At 49.0% G+C, this 21,352-nt stretch overlaps 1 protein-coding gene across 1 annotated transcript in view; it reads left to right on the top strand.

Moving 5' to 3' along the window:
* Positions 1–21,352, top strand: part of LOC146866242 (atrial natriuretic peptide receptor 2-like) — a 398,280-nt gene that overhangs the window by 266,609 nt on the left and 110,319 nt on the right. The gene's annotated exons all lie outside the window — the stretch shown is intronic.

Here is a 21,352-nt window from a genome sequence, read left to right as displayed (position 1 = left end):
CCCGACAAAAGCACATCCTAAAACAGCAAAGGACGTTTTCCTTTCCTCCTATTTAGATGACGTAGCTCCCGAGTATGCTAATACCATACCACACACACCGCTTGCCGATGGTGTTCAACACCAAGAGCATCCGTCTGTATCTCCGCAGCAGCAAACTCCTGCACTAGTTCCAACAGGTCCGTCCGTTTCTACTGTTTTTCCCGCATCTACAATTTCTATCTTACGTCCAACGAATCCTTTCGTGCCTAGCACCTCAGACGGTGCTACAGGAGGTACGACAGACATGTTTGCCACACCACCACGAAATAAACAGACCCTTAGAGATTTAGCACTCCAACGTACACCCCATCTAGCGACATCCGACATGTTTAGAGAACATCTTGTGGATTGTAGATACGATCCAGTGCCAGGTAAACAGGACAGATTGCTAATATCATCACTACGTATAAGACGGGCTACATTGTATTTAATGACGATACCAGGAATGGTTGAGCACCTAGACAATATATATCACTTTGTCCAAACAGGGCGAGGCCCAGAAAGTATTAACGAAGCTATGGAGTACCAGAAAGTGGATGTACAAAGACAACTACTACGTTTTTTCATAAACTGCGTGATCAGGAACCAAGACAGGCCTGGGGCAGATCATGATACCATGCAAAAACTTGCCAAATGGGGTCAGAACATATCAGACGAGAAACATGATAGACAGGCGTGTATAATCGCCATGTATCGAAAGATCCGCAAGGAAGTAGAACAAATACATAAAGAAAGACGAGAAGCAGACAGAATTGAATCAGAGGGAGAGGAGGAGCAAGAATCAGAACAATTAGATACGATAGCTTACGTAGGTAGAGGAAGACCCCATAATAATACTAGAGGCTTCAATGATCCGATATGTCCGATACGTCCAGAATGTAATAGACATTTTCAAACCCCTATGTTAAATACAAGGTCTCCTGAACACCTATTCCAAGCCGCTGATAAATTACTCCGAGATCGAAGGGGGTACCATATGCTCGATTCCATGGATGAACAAAAATTGGCCAGGTCAGCAGTACAATGGGCTGACAGTCCCGACAAATACAGTGATGATGCACTAGCACACACGTTTCTGAATCTTGCCCCAGACGAACAGCGTTTAGCTAGTATATACATGATTCAACACCTCCTTATATTATATAAAAGCCAACACTCCGATCCTGGACCCTTACCTGACATATTGACCGAATTACTCACGAATAAATGGAGAGGTTCAGGTACTGATTTGATTAAAGAAATTCTAGAATTTCGAAACCAGTATATAACTTTCGTGTGCCCAGAACACGTTCCAGTTCCCACTATGGGAAGAAAAATGTATCACATAGATAGACTGAATCCGTTACGCGAAGTACACCCAATCAGAGGTGAAGGTAATAACTTTACACGCGTGTTTGTGTACACGCCTATAACTAAAATCGAATTATTAGAAATGAAGAAAGTAGTACCCAGCCATGACAAGGATCCAGCAGGTTTCCACCGTGAGATAAAAGACATGCTACTCATGGGAGAGTATACCTACCCCGACATTATGAAAATACTGAAAGTGTTAATGCCTGCCGGTGTTTACGAGAAACTCAAAGAAAAGGAATGGGAGGTGGGAGACCAAAAGATAGACTGGACAGCATTAGAAAACGAAGAAAAGGCCCGAGCTGCAGGAGCAGGGCTTGGGGAAAAGACTACCGTCCTACCAGGATTATTAGTGCAGGTACTACCACGTTTATTAACTACGAAAAAGGAGGACTGGGGTGCAATCTCAGCCTGTAAACAAAAGCAAGATGAAGACACTAGTGATTTCTATTCCCGATTTGAAAAATGTTTTGGTATAAATAGTGGCATAAAAGCAAGTAGCGAGTCATATCCACATTTGTTTGTGACAAAATTAGTTGAAAATTCCCTACCGCAAGTTAAGAATAGAGTATTGAAATTTGAGAGTACCTGGCAGGGTAACAACCCGTCACAGATGTTACAGATGTTACAATATCACCACAATAGAATTAGAGAAGAACAAGAACACGAACAAAGACGTATGAAAGATACAAAAATGAAAATGCTTGTTGCTCAGTCAGTTCCAGCTGATGGTCATAAAAAAGGTGATTCCGCAGGTCCGACGAAAGGGACATGCAACTATTGTAAACAACAAGGTCATTATATACACGATTGTCCAGTTTTGAAACATAATATCGCCACGGGTAGAACTCAGGAAAGACCACGTCCACCTAGACAGGATCAGAATCAACAACAAATTCCTCAGCATGCACAACATAGGTCAGCTCCGCAACAACTAGCCCCGCAACAGGCAGCTCCACAACAGACCGTAGCACCATCACCAGCGCAGCCTATTTCTGCCACACAAGTGACAACGCAACAGATGTACCAGTATGCACAAGCAGATTATCCTGATTATCAGCGATACACATGAAATAGCCTAGAGAGGGAAGTTGGCTTACCCCTTATCGAGGTTCCTGTAGATCAAGAGGGACCTTATGTACATAGTGAACTATTAGGGGAAGACAGAAAGTTTTTACTTGATACAGGGGCAAGCAGAACAACTATACGACGCAGTGAAGTTCCAGGGGCACCCCTCTCAGGCTCACAGAATATTTCCCTTGGATTCTCAGGAAAGCCTATCATTAATGAAGTAACGCAACCTCTTCCACTTACGGTTGGTCCATTAACACGTACTACAGATTTATTACTTACTAAATCATGTCCAGAAAACTTGTTAGGTATAAAAACATTGAAAGCTCTAGGAGCTATAATATGTTGTTCTCCGGAAGGAGTACGATTATTTTTACGTGATTTTAAAGGTCACTACGTGTCCAGAGACATGGATCACCGGCTGCAGAATTTACCTACACATTTATGGGCACAAGGCCCCACTGATGTTGGTTGCATGAACATTACACCATATCGAGTCACACTAAAAACAGGAGTAGTACTACCACGAATGCGACAATATAGGTTACCACCAGATGCTGTTGCGGCCTTACTGCAAATCATTGACGAACTCATTACACAAGGAGTGGTTGTCGAAACCGACTCCAATGTATGCAATTCCCCGATAATTCCGATTCTTAAAAGAACGGATCCAAAAGCATCACCAGTATATCGATTAGTTATTGACCTGCGCGAATTAAATAAATGTATTGTACCACAATACCCTGTGGTCCCAGATATCTCTTCATTACTAACTGCTATTGATTCCGAAGCAACGTTCTTCACTGTAATTGATCTCAAGAATGCTTTCTTTAGCGTCCCAATAGATCCGGAAAGTCAATATTTGTTCGGATTCAGTTTGAATGGACGAAGTTTTAAATTCACACGCGCACCTCAAGGATTTACGGAAAGCCCCAGCATCTATAGCCAAGCACTAAAACGAGAACTTGACAGTATCCACATGCCCGTTAACACTGCCTTACTTCAATATGTCGATGATCTGCTGATCACCGCCCGAAGCGAACCTGAATGTGAAACAGCGTCACTGACGGTTTTAAAATTTCTGGCCGACAAGGGGCACAAGGTGTCCCCTTCTAAGCTGCAATTCTGTGTCCCGCGAGTTGTCTACCTTGGGCACTCGCTGTCCAAGGAGGGAAGACAGCTTACACCCGACCGCATCCAGTTAATTGCTAACATGCCACCACCCCAGACACAAAAGGGGGTGCGGGCTTTTATAGGCCTCACTTCATACTGTAGGCAGTGGATCCCTCAATATGCATTTCTAGCAAAACCACTCATCCAGTTGACAACACAGGAGGCCGCCACACCGACTGTCCTCCCTTGGACTCAAGAACATACACATGCTTTTGAAAACTTAAAGAAAGCTTTATGCCAAGCACCTGTTTTAGCAACACCATGTTACAATAAACTGTTTACACTATTTGTTACAGAACGCAAAGGTACTGCCTTGTCAGTACTCACTCAGGAACAAGCAGGATCACACAAACCATGTGCTTATTTCTCTAGTACATTAGATCCAGTAGCTCAGGCTCTTCCTGCGTGCCTGAAATCAGTGGCAGCAACAGCTTTAGCAATCAGACAAAGCGATGCCATAGTGTTAGGACATCAATTGACAGTACAAGTACCACACGCAGTAGAGGTTCTCTTGAACCGCACACAAACACAACACTTGACTATAGCGAGACTCACCGGTTACGAATTGACATTGTTTCAGCCACACATAGAAATCAGACGTTGTAATACGTTAAATCCTGCCACACTTTTGCCAGTAAATGGAACAGATCCATTAGCACATGATTGTATTGAAGTCATTACTATCACGACAAAACCCAGACAAGACTTGACAGATATCCCTTTATTAGATCCAGACTTGACATTGTATGTAGATGGTTCATGTATGAGAACAAGTATAGGAGAGTTAGTGGCCGCTTACGCAGTCACAACAGACACTGAAGTCATTGAAACAAATTGTATTAACATTTTGTCAGCTCAAGCAGCAGAGCTCATCGCTCTGACACAAGCCTGTATTCAAGCCAAAAATAAGAAAGTCAACATATACACAGATTCACGTTATGCATTCGGAGTTGTCCATGACTTCGGCGTGCTGTGGCGAGAGAGAGGTTATTTAACTTCTCACGGTGCCCACATCCAACACGGACCCCTCATTCAAGCACTATTAGATGCGATTCATTTACCTACTGCAATATCGATTATGAAATGCAAAGCTCATACAAAAGTTACCGATATCATTTCTCAGGGTAATGACCTAGCTGACAGAACAGCTAAACAGACTGCTCAGAACCAGACTCATACAACTGACGCGACAAAGACAATAGTTCCGACACCAACACATTGCATGACAGTTAAGGATCCCGCCCTTGATATAATTGACATACAGACACACGCTACACCAGAAGAAATAAAGAAATGGACTGAATTAGGAGGGATCCAAACGGATCAAGGATGGATGACGAAGGAAAAATCTATATGGTTTCTTCCCGATTCCATGGTTCAAGTCATCATCAACACAATACACAGTCCAGCGCACCTAGGAGAAAAAGCTATGCTAGACAGTATTCAACACATTTGGTTCAACAAACACTTGAGAGCAGCAGCCAAACAGAAAGTGCGTACCTGTATGATATGTTGTCAGTTTAATCCAGGTAAAAGCATCCCCGTAGAGCAGGGTGGATTTCAACCTCCCGATCATGCTTTTGAAGTCCTCCAGATGGATTATATCCAGATGGAACGATGTCGAGGATTCAAATATGTTCTCGTAGTTGTCTGTGCTCTTTCCCGTTGGACAGAAGCCTACCCGGTTTCAGATTACACTGCCCCGACTACTGCCAAACAGCTAGTGCGAGAATTCTTCCCACGATATGGTTTGCCACGTGTTGTATACTCAGATAACGGCCAGCCATTCTCATCCGAATTAATGAAACACGTTTCACTTTTGTTAGGCTACCAATGGAAATTCCACTGTGTCCGACATCCTGAGTCAGCAGGTCTCGTGGAACGCCATAATCAAACTCTGAAAATTAGATTGTCCAAAATATGTAGAGAAAAAGGTGTCGATTGGATAGTAGCCTTACCAGTTGCACTCATTTACATGAGAATGGTAGCACATTCTCGAACAGGGCTATCCCCGTACGAGGTGATCTTCGGTAGACCACCAAATATGTGGGGGACGCCTATACCTCGCAAAATCACTGATGTTGACTGTAATATGCTGACAGATTACCTGGCTTCCTTGATGTCTGCACTACAATCTTGTCGTTCACAGGTAGCTGCAGCTTTTCCCGATAACACTGAGGTGAAGCCCCATGACGTGGTTCCAGGTGATCTGGTCCTAGTGCGGAATTTCGACCGGAAGACCCAACTGGAGCCTAGGTGGAAATCGCCAAAACTTGTTCTACTAGCAACAAGGACAGCCGTGAAGATCGAGGGACGTAAAGGGTGGTTGCACTCAAGTCATATCAAGAAATTTTATGGACTACCGTCCAGTGTGAACACTCAACCCTGCATTTCCTCACAGACAGACTCAAAGCTCCCCTTGGTTGAACCCACGAAAACGGAACTTTATAAACTGAAATTAAGGTCTAGCAAGTCAGACAATTTGATTGTTTAAGTCCTCTCCAAGGTGAATCGGTTGAATTGGTCTCTGACATGTATCCTCTAGACCAGAATAGAGAAAGAAATCAACAGATGCAGCTTAAAAAGCATGCGTATTGTAAATCGCTTCGTAGTCATTGCACAGTAACACTATTAATTTAGTTTTTTCTAAGTTTTCTGATCATTATAACTAGTATATTACTTCGTATGTATTACCCTATTTCTAAACATGCTTATAATGTTACTGCTGAACATTCTTTTAGTGAATTACCTCTGCATGAGTTGTCCTATAGATTTGCGCTGCGCAACAACACATTCATTAGTATGTTACATCATTCCCATCAGACCAGCAATGCTACAAATTGTTGGATATGTGGCCGACTCCCTCCTTATCAGAACTATAAGGGAGTTTTGCCCCTCTTTCCATATCCGTTCACACACAATGGCTCCTGTGGAGCATGGTTTAGTTTGATTAATTCCCTAGATTCAAATTTCGCAGTTTATCAAGACAACTGGGTATGGGGAAACCTGAACTTGGTTTTGCTTAAAGTCTGCTACCCTAACAAGGAGGGACTTCCCAAAAGAACAGGAACTGATCTAGAAAATGAAGTATATGGATTAGGTAATTTTACACTTAACCTCCTGATTCTGAATGTCGAATCCGAAGCTACACCAATCTTGCCCGCTATGTCAGTATTCCCAGTTAAAGGGGAATTATGTGTAAGAAAGAATGGTTCCATACACATGGGCCATAGTAAATGCACCACTGTAATAAAATTCAGTGATCAAGGCAAATCTATATTTAGAGCTTCCCGTCATTCTTACTTCATATGTGGCCAGACCGCATATATATGTCTACCTCTAGCTTGGGATGGTACCTGTTACATAGCATTCCTTCTGCCACCTGTTTTCCTAGCTCCTCCTGATTATCACAGAAATACCCATTTAGTACACAATAGACAACAGAGAGATCTCCCGATTGTCGACTACACTGAAATGGCATGGGAACAATATACAGATTTCAATTAAGGTTTCTTTCCCTATATAGGTACAGTCACTAATAGTAAGCTGATACGTAGATTAACTAGAACCCTTGAAGCAGTAGTAAACGAGACTACTTCCGCCTTAGGCAATTTAACAGAAGAGCAGTCTGCTATGCGGATTGTTGTGCTTCAAAATCGTCTTGTCCTTGACGTCATCCTGGCCGATAGGGGCGGAGCTTGTAGAGTCATCGGATCAAGTTGCTGCATTTTCATACCAGAAAATTCACCGCCAGTATATAAAGCCATAACCCGCCTTCATAAGATTATAAGCCAGATACACCAGAGCCCAGGCACCTGGACTTGGTCCGGTTGGTTCTGGAGCATGTTGTCAGCCTGGGGATGGAGGATCCTATCCTTCCTAGGTATTGGCTTTCTCATACTATTCAGTTGCTGCTTATGTCTACAATGTGGGCCAGCGATTTGTGGCCTGTGTGCCACATCGTGTATCCCACCTCCAAGTTTTCGTTCAAAATCTCGGAAGAAGAAAGAAGAACAAATGATGCTATATGAACAGATCGATGGATTGATGAAGATTGATATCTCCTGAGGGTCCGTAGGGGACAAGGAGGGAATGAGGAAATATGAATTTTGTGATCAGTTATGTCCCCTATCATAGACCCCCAACGGCTCCATGTGCATGCTATAAGTACATGTATGTTCCCTCCAGTTCCAGTTTTGAAGACGCAAATACATGTGCGTCCACCGTCAACATGTCCTCTATCAGATCCACCATGAATGGGTCAGATATTCCATTCCTAGGTATGAAAGGCCACCGACTTTATGAGGTTCACTTTCCACATTTCACAGATTCAGGCGAGTAGGCCCTGAATTCTGTCATCAAGCCTTTTCCTGCCTTCTGCCTCTGAAAGCTCCAGTCTGAGCCTACATCTGTATCCATGAACTTTGTCCTACTCCCTGCGCGGCTAACGGTGCCTGATCCAGCCTGTTGCCTGCCAAAAACTGTATTTCACCTTCAAGATTATCTGCTCAGCTCCTCATCCGATGCATTCCTGTCTAGTAGTTTAGGTAAACATTCTTCCAGCTACCGTGCAAAGGGCCAGGCCTCACTGTCCTCATGCAAGTAATTCATAGCCCCTGTTACCATGGAAGATTCCTGCCCCCTCGCATCTCATGTAGACACTTAGACGCTTGTACACGCACTAACAGTCAGTATAGAATAGATTCCGTCCGAGAGACTCTTTCCTTTTGGATAATACAGTTCTTTAAACATAAGATATCAGATATGATTTGGGATTAGGTTGACATGACCCCCCAGACTTCTGTCTCCACATGTAGAGCTAAATGTCAAGTCCCCTTCACCCTCTAGTTGCACGTCAATCACACGTCATGCGGCTGCGCGCGCATCTCTGCCAAGTATTTCTGCTGACATTGCAGGATTCTCTCATGGATCCACCCACTTGTGACATCATGTTTAATGACGTATTTGGTTACACCTATGTTTACGCCTTTTTTTATTACGTATGTGTATTATATCTGTATTATCAGCTGTTACGCCTCTTGCATCTGTCTTAATGTAATGCTTTCCATATAAATACCATTACTTGTCAATAATGTATTGCCTTCCTTCCTGAAACCTCATGGTGATGGAGTGTGAAGCCTGCAATTCGAATTGTATTTCCTTTATAGAGGAATAAAGCCTTTTAGAACCTCTAATACCACGGATTCTGCCTCTTATATTTACTGAGTTATTCTTACTAGACCTTACCGCATAAAAAATAGTACCGGTAATGAAATATTTACCACAGCCCCCCAGCCACACCGACCCCCTGCTTTCCTGGACCCACGTCAATGATGAAGACACCATCAAAATCATGAACACCATCCACTCCAGCTCACCATCAGACCCCTTACCGCACCACATCTTCAACAAAGCAAGCTCCACCATCGCACCCCATCTCCGCAAGATCATTAACAACTCCTTCGAGACCAAGACAAAGTTGGAGTCATGCACCACTCAAGTAATGATTCTCAATGAATCCCGTAGGCTTATTTAGTTGTGATAGCAAATCCTTTATTTAAAATGTCATCCAACAATAACAAGTTCCAGCCAACGCGTTTCGCTCGTTTGGAATGAACTTCTTCAGGGCAATATCTGGTGTGTGGACGATGGGGAACGGAGGTCCATGAGTTCCCAAAGTGTGTTTCACGAATAGGTGTCAAGCTTGTTCCTGTCTACTGTGTAAATAGCGTAAAAAGTCTTTGGATTTGAAGAGGACTGCACTCAGCGTTCTGCACCTCAGAACCATCATTCGTTGGCCCTTATCAGGGAGGCCTTCGCCTTTTACGCTATTTACACAGTAGACAGGAACAAGATTGACACCTATTCGTGAAACACACTTTGGGAACTCATGGACCTCCGTTCCCCATCGTCCGCCACCTTCCCGGAGAGCTGGAAGCACGCCGAGATCTACACCCTACTCAAGAAACCCAAGGCGGACCCCAAGGACCTCAAGAACTTTCAGCCCATCTCCCTACTCCCGTTCCAGGAGAAAGTAATCGAGAAGATTGTCAACAGGCAACTGACCTTCTTCCTGGAAGAGAGCAACATCCTGGACCCGTCCCAATCTGGATTCTGCAGCAACCACAGCACCGAAACAGCCCTAATCACTGCCACCGACGACATCAGAACCCTGCTGGACAGCGGAGAAACCGCGACCCTCATCCTCCTGGACCTTTCGACCCCCTTCGACACCGTCTGCCACCACACCCTACGCACTCGCCTCCACAATGCAGGGATCCGCGACAAAGCCCAGGACTGGACCTCCTCCTTTCTCACCGGCAGAACCCAGAATGTCCGCCTCCCTCCATTCCGACCTAAAGACACCAAGATCATCTGCGGCGTACCCCAAGGATCGTCCCTCAGCCCGACACTCTTCAACATCTACATGGCACCGCTCGCCAAGATCATCCGATTGCACAACCTCAACATCATCTCATACGCTGACGACACCCAGCTGATCCTCTCCCTCACCAAGGCCCCCACCACCGCCAAAACCAACCTCCACGAAGGTATGAAGGCCATTGCCGAATGGATGAAGAACAGCCGCCTGAAACTGAACTCGGACAAGACGGAGGTCCTCATCATCGGATCCACCCCCTCCACCTGGGATGACTCATGGAGGCCAGCCGCACTGGGAGCTGCACCGATGCCCACCGACCACGCACGCATCCTGGGGGTCATCCTGGACTCTTCGCTGTCTATGATGCAGCAAGTCAACACCGTCTCCTCCTCCTGCTTCAACACCCTCCGCATGTTCCGCAAGATCTACAGATGGATCCCACCGAAACGAGAAGGACGGTCACCCAGGGCCTCGTCAGCCGCAGACTGGACTACGGCAACACCCTCTACGCGGGAACCTCAGCAAACTCCAGAAATGACTACAACGCATACAGAATGCCTCTGCACGCCTCATCCTCGACATCCCCCGCCACAGTCATATCACAGCCCACCTGAAAGACCTGCACTGGCTCCCCATCAACAAGAGGATCACCTTCAAGCTCCTCACCCATGCTCAAAAAGCACTCCACAACGCCGGACCAGCGTACCTCAACAAATGACTCACCTTCTACACCCTGAACCACCAGCTTCGCTCCGCTGACCTCGCCCTCGCCACTATCCCCCGCATCTGACGAGCGACCGCCGGCAGCAGATCCTTCTCTCACCTCGCCGCCAAGACTTGGAACACCCTCCCCCTCTGCCAATGACAGACCCAGGACCTGCTGACCTTCAGGAGACTTCTCAAGACCTGGCTGTTCGAGCAGTAGCAGTACCCTTCCCCCCCCCCACCCCCCAGCGCCTTGAGACCCTCAAGGGTGAGTAGTGCACTCTACAAATGAATTTATTGATTGATTGATTGATTGATTGATTGATTGAAAGTTACATTGTTGCCAAAAAGGATTACCTCTATCTTACTAGAGTTCAATTTAAGGCAGTTTCCTGGATCCAGATAGCAATATACGCCAGACCGTTTTTAATCTTACTAGCAAACTCTTCAACGTCAGATGAAATAGACAGCACTATCTGACTGACTCTATAGGTGACTGAGTGGTTGTCTGAACTGTGTGGGTGAGTGACAGGGTGTGTAAGTGGGTATATGTGTAAGTAAGTGGCTGTTTAAGTAGGTGCTTGGTTAAGTGAGCTGGTGTGTGACTGACTGTATTGGAGAGGGAGGTCCTGATTCACAAAAGTAATCTGAGACAAAATCCTAGCTTTATGACATTCGGTATTCACAAAAGGCATTTATTAGTAGCAAAGTTAGGATTCCTAACTTTACTACTACTAAACTGAGACAAAATCCTAACTTTACGACTTTCGGTATTCACAAAAGGCATTTAGTAGTAGTAAATTACTGAATGCCTTTTGTACTACTACTGAATGCCTTTTGTGAATACCTAAAGTCGTAAAGTTAGGATTTTGTCTCAGTTTAGTATTAGTAGTTAGAAATCCTAACTTTACTACTACTAAATGCCTTTTGTGAATACCGAAAGGTGTAAAGTTAGGATTTTGTCTCAGATTACTTTTGTGAATCGAGTGTCTGCATCACTGGCTGTATGGGTGAGTGAGTGGATATGGGAGTGCTTGTACGGAAGTGTGAATGTGTTTTGTAAGTGGGTGTGTGAGTGAGTGTGTGAGTGCTTGTATGGGTGAGTGAGTGGCTGTGTTGAGAGGCTATATGGGTGAGTGAGTGATTGTGTGAGTGGCTGTATAGGTGAATACGTCTGTGTGTGAGCAGCTGTATGAATGCGTGTGTGGCTCTGTGAGTAGCTGTGTGGGTGAGTGACAGGTTGTTTGAGTGGGTGTATGGATGAGTAAATGGTTGTGTGAGTGACTGAGTGAGTGAGTGGATGGGAGTGGCTCTATGGAGGTGCGAGTGGCTGTGTGAGGACTTGTGTGGGCCTGTGAATGGGTATGTGAGTGGTTGTGTGGGTGTATGAGAGCATCTATAGGGGTGTTAGTGGGTATAGCCATGTTTCTGTGAATGATATCATCAGTGATGTCATTTGAGCAAGACCTTTGACCTCCTGGTCGGGACCTGCTCTTCCCCGCAGCTCCACTATTAAGTGCCACCGCTCCGGCAATGAGCTCTGCTCGCTCAGGTAGGTGTTCGAGGCCCTCCTCCACCCGCAGGCTCCTGCCTGTGCCTCATCCCTGGTGGTCCAGTGGGAGAGTGTTGCTCTTCTGCTGGCCGCTGTTGTCTGTGTCTGTCTTTGTGCTGGTTTTCTATTTTGCTGTCTTTCTGTGCCCGTTTTTCTTCCTGCCTCCTCACTGTATCTCTATTGTGCCTGTGCTGTTCCTCTGTCTTTCTGTGCCTGTTTTTCTTCCAGCCTCCTCACTGTATCTTAATTGTGCCTGTGCTGTTTTTATGTCTTTCTGGGCCCGTTTTCTGTCTTCTTTCTAGCCTCCTCACTCTATCTCTATTGTGCCTGTTTTTATTGTGTCCAGTAATTGTACCTGTGTCCTCTGTGTTATTTAGCTGTTTTCTGTCTCCGTGCCCCTTTGCCCTCCATGCTCTTCATGCTGCTGCTGCCCCCTTGGTCCCTCCCCCCTGTCGGTTACCGTTACCCACTTCCCAGCTGCACTTCCCCCCCCTCCCCTACTTAATGGCGGCAGCTGCATGGCCACGCTGCAGTCACACCAAAGGCAAGCCCGTCTGTGCCTGTCCGTGACCCAACCATAGCCAGCGCCTAAAACCCTGGATCTACGACCTCCCACCGCTACAACTCTGCTGCCCTCCTCGCACTCAACCCCGGATGGAACAACAGCTGCCAGTGAGCAACACAAACACCACCCACGGCCAGTTCTCCTGCTGACACTGCTGACAATCCTTCACCATTGACAGCCGACCCACGACCGCTGAACCCACGCCAGACGCACGTACCACCAATGCCCTGAGGTGCATCCTCCTCAACTTGCGCTCCCTACACAGACATGCCATAGAGATCTGGGACCTGCTCGACACCCTCTCGCCAGACGGCGCCTTCTTCACGGAAACATGGACCAACGCCATCTCTGCCCCAGACAGCGCCGCCATCCCCGATGAATACAAGATCCAGAAAAAGGACTGTCCCCACCGCCCAGGAGGAGGACTCGCCATCACGCACAAGAGCTCCCTCTGACTCTCCACCTCCAGCACAAGTGACCCCCTCTCCAACACAGAGCACCTCCACATCCAGATCCAGACCAGTCCCAGAACACCACTGCACGGGACCCTCGCCTACAGACCCCCTGGGCCTCGCGCCTCTTCCCCCACCACCATTGCTGACCTCGTCGCACCCCACGCCATCACCTACACGGACTACTCTCATCGGAGACCTGAAATTCCACCTCGACAACCATAGCAAACCCGACTCCACCACCCTCCGGGACAACTTCGCCACCCTCGGACTAAAGTAGCTCGTCACCAACCCCACCCACAAAGCCAGACACATCCTTGACCCCATTTTTGTAGGAGGGACAAACATCCACTTCAGTCCATGCAGCCCCTCTGGACAGACCACCACTGTGTACACTTCACCTTCAACACCACCACCGCACCCAAGCCTGCCCCGCGCCTGCCACAAAGGAACTGGAGCAAGGTCACAGAGGACCACCTCAACACCACCCTCTTCCATGACCCCCCCTCCGCCACGACTGACACCAACTCTGCAGCCAAAGAACTACACCGCTGGATCACCAGCTGCGCAAGCAAGCTCGCACCCCTTCGCCACCCCGTCAGACAACGCCCCCTGAAGGCTGCCTGGTTCACCACCAACCTCCAAGAAGCCAGGCGCACCTGCAGACGCCTCGAGAAACTGTGGAGGAACAGGAAAACCACCGAAGACCAGAACACCTACAGGAATTCAATGACTGAATACCAACAGCGCATAAGAGCCAGCAAAAGGACCTTTAGCCAGAAAAAAATCTACACCAACGCCAATAACGTGAAAGAACTCTTCAACGTCATACAGCAATTCACCAATCCCCTCTGTGAAGCCTCGGACGTCACACCATCCCAGGACCTATGCAACAAGCTCAGCTCCTATTTCCACCTGAAAATCAAGGCCCTCTATCACAACTTCAGTGAACAGACTCAAAACACCACCCTCCTCTCCACCCACCGACAACCTGCCCATCATCACCACCTAGAAACAGGCTACCACCAAAGACACTGCCATGACCATGAAGAACACCCACTCAGGAGCCCCCACGGACCCTTGCCCGCCGCATATCTACCACAGATCCGCCACCGCCATAGCACCCGAACTATGCCGGACCATTAACACCTCCTTCTAATCCAGCATCTTCCCCGATGACTGGAAGCAGGCAGAGGTCAAGCCCCTCCTCAAGAAACCCTCGGCTGACCCAACAGACCTGAAAAAACTACCGGCCCATCTCTCTCCTTCCCTTCGCAGCCAAAGCCACCGTGAGATTCGTCAACGCCCAGCTAACCACCTTTCTCGAAGAGAACGCCGCAGCACCCACAGCACTGAGACCACCCTCCTCGCCGCCACCGATGACATCCGCATTCTACTCGACCAGGGCCACACAGCGGCCTTCATCCTACTAGACCTCTCCACAACCTTCAACACCGTTTCCCACCGCACTCTCGCCACCAGACTCCACGACGCTGGCATATGGGGAACCACCCTTTACTGGATCTGCTCCTTTCTTGCCAGCAGAACCCAAAGGATCAGACTCCCTCCATTCCTCTCCAAACCCCAAGGATCCTCACTCAGCCCCACGCTCTTCAACATCTACATGGCCCCTCTCTACGCCATTGTTAGACAGCATGGGCTCAGCATAGTATCCTACTCTAACGACACCCAGCTTATCCTCTCCCTCACAGAGAACCCCGAAGACACCAGACTCAGTTTCCAGGAAGGAATGAAAGATGTTGCAGCCTGGATGAACAACAGCTGCCTTAAGCTCAACTCAGAGAAGACAGAGGTCCTTGTCCTGGGACCCTCCTCCACTGCCTGGGAAAACAACTGGGGGCCCCTCCACCATGGGAAACCCACCCACTCCATCAGACCACGCCCAAAACCTCTGCATCATTCTAGACTTCTACCTCACCATGACCTGCCAGATCAACCCCGTTGCATCACCTGCTTCAACTCCCTCCGCATCCTTCGCAAGACCTTCAAGTGGATCCCCCCCAAATGCAGAAATACCATCACCCACGCACTCATAACCAGCAGACTGGACTACGGTAACGCCCTCTACGCCGGAATCAACAAAAACCTGCTACACAAGCTCCAAACCATCCAGAACACCGCAGTGAGACTCATCCTTGGTACCCCACGAAATGAGCACATGACCCAGCACCTGCAAGTCCACCACTGGCTCCCCATCGAGAAAAGAGTAACCTTCAAGCTACTCACCCACGCCTCCAAATCCCTCCACACCAGGAACCTCTGCTCCGCCGACTTCGCCCTGGCAGAAACCCCACGCATCCGCAGAACCAGAGCAGCTGGAAGAGCTTTCTCCTACACCGTAGCAAAGACCTGGAACAAGCTCCCAGTCAACATCAGATGCTCCCCCACTCTGCACACCTTCAGGAAGAGCCTCAAGACCTGGCTCTTTGACTGATCTGGAGCTGCACCATGTCATGAGGGATATAATATGTGAGGTCATAAGCAGTGCATTGTGGGGGCGTAAGTTATAGTTCACTGAGATAACTATAACTACTGAATGTCACTGGTTTTGTACAAGTGAAACCTGAGCCTAACGATAACATCCCTAACTATAGCAACCAGCAGTAGGTTGTTGTAGTTAGGACCATGTTTCCGTAGGAAAAGCATTTTTTGGCTTGCCTATATATGTGGTGCCTGTTGACTATGCATGGGAGGTGAACTCCGCTGCAGAGTTTGCTGAGTTTTCTGCGTTCCACAGAGCTGGCGATGTGCAGAACACTCCGCTCCACATAATGCAGGGGAGTTTATTCCCCACTCACACTCGCGAACGATAAGTTGGCGAGCGTGAGCTGCTGCTTGGGTAGAATTTTCACCTGAGCAGCAGTAGTATCAGCGCGAACTGCAGTTTACACTGCATTCCGCTACTTGCGGAACTCCGCTGAGTTTTTTATCATTTTGCGGAGTTCTGCGTAGCGAAATTCAGCGTACAACTCCCAGGCCTGCTGTTGACGAATCTTCACGAAATGTTCCCAAAAAGTACCCTAATGATTCTTGTTTTTTTTTTTGTTTTTTTGTTTTTTTTGGAAGTTATCTTTTTTTTTATTAAACCTTTATTAAAACAAAAGGACAGGATGTTGACACAGCCGTTGACCACCTACAACCCCACCGGGGCCGGCAGCAAAATCCGAACTCATATAGCATCACAGTTTGCAGTATGGACACAGCATGCCGCCTACAACCCAACAGGGCCGGCCGGGTGAAAACATAGAGTCAAAACAACCCCCCGCACAGCGAAAAACAACTCACAAAAAATAATAAATACAATCAGTAGTACCACATTGTAAAAGAAAGAGAAGTACCATAGACCAGTGAAGAGGAGTACGATTGTCACACACTCATTGGATCCAGACCCCCGCCAGCACATACTCCCAGAGGCCATGCCCCCCGGCACATCCACACCTACGCCAGTTGCACCCTCCCACACCATTTCTAGGCCACATGGGCCCGTACTATCCGCACAAGCAAAAGGGACCCGGCAACAGGGGACCCGTATCTCCACCCCCAGTCCCAGACTGCCTCGGCATTCAGTCAGCTCCGGATGTAGAAGCAGCAGCAGTACTCTGCGTCAGTGGGGTCCGAAGCAGGTACCCCCTTAAAGGGTCCCACATGTCCCTGGGCCTGGAGGCGACTGGCAGGAGGTCCGCACATAAAGTTAGTTCTTCCTGCCAGTGGATCAGATCCTCCAGCCAGCCCTTGAACTTAGGGGCACGGCCCCTCCCCCATCTGCAGGCCACCATACGCTTAGCCAGAAGGAGACAAAAAGAAGCGAATCTTCTATGAGGAGCCGGTATGCTCTCCGTACATCCCAAAACACCCATTTGTGGGGCCGGCGTCAGAGGGGTATCAATCATTTTCCCTACCGCGTCAAACACCTGAGACCAAAATTCATACACCGAGGGGCATGCCCACGCGAGATGCAGCATGTCCGCATCCTCAGCCCCGCAGCGAACACACCTAGTGTCCTCCCTAAGCCCAAACCGATGCAGCTTCACGGGGGTGTAGTAGTAGCGTTAAATAAACTTATAATGCATAACACGGAGCCTGCTGTTAGCGGACACTTGCTCTGTCTGTTTGCAGCTAAAGAGCCATTCCCGATCAGTCAATGGTTGGCCCAGCTCCCCTTCCCATTTACCCCGCGCAGCACATTGCGCATATTCCGTCCCAGAGTATAGGGACGGTATAGGACCGACACCAGATGAGAGGCAGTCGCGGCCCGCAGCACTGCATGTAATTGGGGCGATGTCACCGGTTCTATCGGATAGTCCGGAGTGTTGGCCTGAACTCCAGTTCGAAGCCTGATATACAGGAAGGTTTCCATTGTGGAGGGTCAGAGCAGAGCTGTTGCAACGTGATGAAGTTGCCGTTCCTATATAGATCCCCCCACGTATGTAGCCCTCTATGCTGCTTCAGTACGTTAAACACTCCCTCCTGCAAAAGAGGCATGCGGGGTGGTACACTAGCGGGAGCAGTGGGGAGTACAACAACGGCATTCCCGTCTGTTTCGCAATCCATTCCCAAGCTCGGCCCGTGCAGTCCACAATATCGGGACTTCACTCTCGACAGGAGGTGGGCCGCCACAATGCCCCAGCCAGCGGAACAGGGTCAGCGAGCCAATGCTCCATGGCCACATGCGCCGTGTAACGCGGTCCGCTCATCCAATAGTGCGCATAATGGGCCTGTGCGCACTGATAATATAATTCAAAATTAGGCAGGTCTAAGCCACCTTCCGCATATGGTCGGGCCTGAACGTCCCACTTGATACGTGCATGCTTCCCCCCCCCACACAAGCCGCAAGAGCTCAGTGCGCAGGGAAGCGAAAAATACCCTATAAATAGGGGATATTAGTGAAGAAGTATAGCATTTTCGGCAGGATCACCATTTTGATCAGGGATATTCTGTCCGCCAGGGGCAGAGGCAGTGCAATCCAGCGTGTAATAGTGTCTTTCATTGCCGCTACCACCCGCCCATAATTATCCTGCATGAGTTCCTCCCGGTCCGCAGAGATCTGCACCCCAAGGTACCTTACAGTAGTATCGCACCACTCCAACGGAAAGTCAGTTTGGAATCGCGACACAGCCGAGGTGAGCGGGAAAATCTGGGACTTAGCCCAATTAATATGAATACCCGAGAGTCCCCCGAACCGCACAAACTCCCTCAGCAGCGGATTCAGATTAGTCTGAGGGTCTTTTACATAGAGGGTCATGTTGTCCGCATAGAGCGAAATGAGTATGGGACGTAAGGGGCAGCTGAGCGCCTTGTCCCGGTGATACTGCCGCACCCGCGCCGCCAATGGCTCCACAGCAAGTGCGAATAACAGTGGCGACAGCGGACACCCCTGTCTAGAGAGTGGTATGGCTGTAGAGGTGTGGCCATTTATCATGACTTTAGCTACAGGTGCAGTATACAGCAGCTGTATCATAGCAGAGAAGCCCACCGGGAACCCCATGTTGCGCAGGACCGCGTGTAGATAATCCCACTCAATCGAATCGAACGCCTTAGTAGCATCCAAAAAAACGGCAGCCAAGGTGCGGAGCAACCTGATGCATGATAGAGAAAAGAGTGCGCAGATTATGGGACGTCGCTCTCCCAGGGATGAACCCTGCCTGGTCCGGCAACACCAGCTTATCCATGAGGAGATTCAAGCGATTCGCTATCATTTTAGTTAAGATTTTGATGTCTACATTGATTAACGATAGGGGCCTGTAGGAATCACACTTGTCAGGGGGTTTCCCAGGCTTCAATAGGGATATAATCAGGGCCTCCCTCATTGTGGCGGGCAACACCCGTGCCTCCAACGCCTCTGAGTAGACCTCTAGCAACACCGGAGCAAACTGGTCACAGTATAATTTATAGAAGTCAGCCGGCAGGCCATCGGATCCGGGCGCCTTCCCCGCGGGCAGCTGGGCGATTGCCTCTCGAATCTCCTCCAGCATAAATGGAGCAGCAAGAAATTCCTGCTGTCTCCCGCTAAGATACCCCAAGGTTATGTCCCCAAAGAAGGCATCAAAGTCCGCCGTATTCACCCCTTTAGTTGTATACAATGATTCGTAGAAGGCAGTAAAAGTATTCAGAATCTCTAAGCCATCTCTGTGTCTCCCCCCCTGCGCATCCTCTATTTCCAGCACATCACATAATTAGTGTACCGTGGTCGCCTAATGTCGCGTGCCAGAGCGCGCCCCGGCCTGCCCCCTTCGCCATATCGTCTGGCCGTAACATATTTTCCCCTGAACCGTGCCTCCCGGTCCGCTGTGGACGCGTATTCTGTGATGGTGTCGCGCATCTTAGCCCTCCCCTCACCCGAGGCCTCGTGCCAGCTATCCGCCTCAAGAACTTTTATTTGACCCTCGAGCAGTCGGAGGCGTCGCCGCATGTCCCTCAAGACTCCAAAGCTCTTTCGCCATACAAGTGCCCCTGATTGTGACCTTGAGGGCCTCCCACAGAGTGCCCACCCGCTTTACCGTCCCCCTGTTACGGGCAATGAAATCCACAATCTCCTCCTCCAGCTCAGCTTTAAACACCTCATCCAGTAGTGCACCAGGGACCAGTCGCCAGCACCTGGGAGTGGCAATAAGTTTTGGTATCTCCAGCACGAGGCACACGGGCGGGTGATCGGAAAAAGTGCGTGCAAGGTGGTCCACCGCACAAACCCAGTGGCATAACCCCCTGGACCCCAGCCAGTAATCCAGCCTTGACCGTCGAGTAATAAGTACCTTCCCATCCCGTCGGGTGAGTGTAGCGCCAGAGGTCGGTAAGTCCCTCATGCGCGAGGAGCCCAGCCATCGCAGCCTGGCTACCGGTATAATGGTGTGGAAGCGCGCCGGATCTGTCTGCCTGGGGGTCACTTACTGTATTAAAATCGCCGGCCCATAGCACGTGTGTGGCCCCTACCCCCGCGATCTGCCCCCAGAGCGAGTGTAAAAAATCTGGGTCGTCAGTGTTTGGACCATAACTATTCACCAGCACAACAGACTGCGTGCCCAGCGTGCCCCACATCATACAACTCCGCCCATCCCTACCGCACTTCACTCCCGCACACACAAACGGAGTGCCTTGTTTTACGAGGATCACCGTGCCCCTAGCGTATGTGGAATAGGACGAGAAAATCCGCTCCGAGGCCCACTTGCTTCCAAACGTCGGGGTGTCCCTAGGATCCATGTGTGTTTCCTGGAGAAGCGTTATATTGACGTGGTGCCTATCAAGGTATGAGAGGATCTGACGTCGCTTTCGGGTGTCCCCCAGCCCTCTAACATTCCAGGTCACCAATGTCAATTTGGTCAGTGCAGGGTGTGCGTGCATACAATGATGGAAATGCCCAATGAATGACAACATAGAGGCCCAAATCCCAGCGCCGTACCTGGCCTATGTGCATGGGTACCCCGAATATAGTGGTCATCAACATCCGTAGTTACCTGAGCTGTCGCTGCTTTCGCCCTTCCCGTCCACCCTCTCCCCAAAGAGACTAACATACCAAATACTGTGTCCCCTCCCTCCCACAACAGCACCCCAACCGTGCCGGAATCAATACATCCCACCCCACCCCAACACCCTAGCGACCCCAACGTTCGGGTCAATTGTAAATCACAAACATTCCCACCCTGTAGGGGACTGCCCATGGTGGGGGCGCCTGTGGACTCAGCTATTCCTCCCCTCTTCTCTTCCCCTCGGTGGTTTAAAAGCCACCAGCAAGGCAGGAGCCTGGAGAGGGAGTGTTGGGAGGGGACCTGGCATGATAACAAGATTCGCACATTTCCCTTATCCCCGCTTTGTCGCAGGCGGGTGAGCGCTAAGGGCGCATACATACTAGTATTCAGAAGGCTTGTACTCGGATATCCCCATCCCGCCTATGCACATTGAAGAGGGGTAGTCATTGTTGATACATTCAGGAGTCCGCAATAACATCCCGCATCCCCCTCTCACCTCTGGCCTCCTTGTAACAGTCAGTCCAGCAGCGGAGGTACTTCCCATGTAGGGGCGCTAAGATGCTCACTCCCCCCCCGCGCCGC

The sequence above is a fragment of the Triturus cristatus genome, chromosome 2_1 (assembly GCF_964204655.1).
Source record: "Triturus cristatus chromosome 2_1, aTriCri1.1, whole genome shotgun sequence".
Taxonomy (NCBI): domain Eukaryota; kingdom Metazoa; phylum Chordata; class Amphibia; order Caudata; family Salamandridae; genus Triturus; species Triturus cristatus.
The sequence above is the reverse complement of the archived record's forward strand: the minus strand, read 5'-3'. Positions and strand labels throughout refer to the sequence as shown.